General features: G+C 40.2%; 1 pseudogene; it reads right to left on the reverse strand.

Moving 5' to 3' along the window:
* Window positions 1-824: 824 nt before the first annotated feature.
* Window positions 825-2,045, reverse strand: LOC114492676 (annotated as a pseudogene).
* Between the last annotated feature and the right edge of the window lie 320 nt (window positions 2,046-2,365).

Genomic DNA, 2,365 nt, shown 5'->3' on the forward strand with positions numbered 1-2,365 from the left:
TCAAATGGAAGCTTGATAGGATTATAAACTTTTAGGATAATAAACTTTTACAACAGTATATTTTAATAATGTGAACCTTGAAAATTTATCACTTCCTTTTTATTTGTAGATAGTATAATAACAGTGTTTTTGTTAATAAGTTCATTAAAATAATTAAGAAACACATGCTTTTGTCTTCTAAAATATTTTTTCCTCTTTTGGTTTCATTGTGCAAGTGATTATACAATAGCACAAATGGAAATTTAATAGGACTATAATTCTTTGATAGGTTTTCTGAATGTCCCCTGCATAATGTGAATCTTATTAGTAAATTGTTTTCATCTTATTTGACTTCTAGGTAGTGTATCCTATTTTTGTATTGCTATTTAACAAGTCTGTTCTATTGATCCAGAAACAGCATTTTTTTGGTCTCTTTTATAAAGTGATTTTGAATATTCTCTCATTTACTTTCACTATAGTTAAGTATTATACAATTGCTCAGATATAAGCTTGATAAAATTATAATTCACACGATAGTGTTTTAGAAATGTAGTTTATTTAAAAGTGATTTACAAGTTAATTGTTTCCTGTTCTATTTCCAGGCGTCATAAGAACAGCATTTCAGTTGTTTCTGTTTACCCAGTCCCTCATAACTCCAACTGTTGTAACAGTTCTACATGAGAAGCCTCACAACCAGACACATTTGAAACTCATAGTTTATTTCTGTAAGCCAAAGATGAAATTTGCTCTGGTTATAAGACTGATATGTCTACATAAAATTTTTTAAGTACAATATCCATTTTATTGTTGGATAAACAATAAAATGTTTTTTTCCAGAGAACTTTTCTTCATTCCTTTAGGGCTCCTTACATGGGCTTTGGTGGAGGTCATGGGGCAGCACCCTCCCGTCTGAATCGGGGTGGAGGTGTTCGGTCCTTCCGGGCTTCCCGAGAACGATTCCTGACCACTTTGCTGTGAATGGCACAACTCACACAGTAATGCAGTTTCACATACAGCTTGGGAAGCACATAGGCGTCAAAGACACTCGCTTCCGAAATGTCCCTGACGGCTGCGGCCTGTTGGGAACCGCCCTGACTGGTATCAGAAGCTGAAACCCCTGCCTAGGCTAAGGCTAAGGGAACGCCCTTGGAACCGTAAGCCAGCAAGGAGACAAAAGCTTATCTTCCTGGCAGGAATGCTGCTTCTGCTGCTTTATTCATAACTGAACCCCCAAAAGCTTGGTCGGTTAGCCAAAGACGGGTAAGGTTCCCCATGGGGGGAATGACCTAAGCCAGGCACGATCACTTTGGGAGGCCCCCCAAAAGAAGGACTTGGGGGGCTGCAGCAAAAGGGGGTGATGGACCCTCACTCCTCGGCTTTGACATAGCCTGAGTTCTCATCGTCTGGGAGAAAATCTCCTTATTGCCTTAGTTCCCGTGCTAAGCCTGAAACAATGACAGGGTGGTGCAGCTCTGTGCTGAAAAGAGCAGATTCCCTGGGTGATCAGGCCTAAGAAAGAACATGTAAATTACTGCGAAACCTTCTTTGTTTAGAATGCTCTCAGCTGAATGAGAAGGGTCCAAGGAGGAAGTTCGTTCCTCAAAGTCTTACAGCTCTTTGACCCCAACTCAATAGAGCAGCAGAATTCCTTGTTTTCTATAGTTCCTTACTTCCCCCTGATGAGTACTGTACTTTACCTGAATTATTATGCAAAATGAGCCCAATAAAAGCAGGTATGGACTGTAAATCAGGGCGCTCCCCACTAGGGAGGGTGGCCATTTCGTCCCTACTTCCCCACAGAAACTGGTTTGTCTCTGTGCATGTTTTGTTCTTGCATGTTTTTCAGCGAGCCAACCGCAGCGTTCCGTGGTCACTGCTGGCCGGTGTCCCACGCGCAACAGCGGCCTCTACTATGTTTCGAATGACGAACTTCTTAATGGCCTTACCCTTGGGCATGCATCAGTGACAGTTGGTGCAGCGAATAGGCTGCACGTGGCCGCAGCCTTTTTTGGCACGACCGTTGTTCCTTCTTTTCTTCATCATCTTGGAAGCGAGGACTCGAAAGAGCTACATACATTTTTTAATTGAAAATGACCTAATTTCGAATATTCATTATTGGTAAAGTGGGAAAAATCATGTTTATGAAACTAATTTTTAAAATAAGTTTTGGCTTTAAAAATAGAGTGGAACAAGCAAAAACTAACGAAATGGTAGCTAAATCATTGTTTAATCTACCTTAATTTCTCCATATAGTCTTTAAGCTGAGAAAGCTTGAACTCTGACTTAAAGTTTTGTAATATGTAAAAAGGCTCAAACAAACAATATATTGGTTTCTCACCCCTTACTATAGCTTCATCGTCCAAGGCCCCTAAATGTGGAGTGTTGG

This window comes from Phyllostomus discolor, chromosome 1, assembly GCF_004126475.2.
Source record: "Phyllostomus discolor isolate MPI-MPIP mPhyDis1 chromosome 1, mPhyDis1.pri.v3, whole genome shotgun sequence".
NCBI classification, from domain to species: domain Eukaryota; kingdom Metazoa; phylum Chordata; class Mammalia; order Chiroptera; family Phyllostomidae; genus Phyllostomus; species Phyllostomus discolor.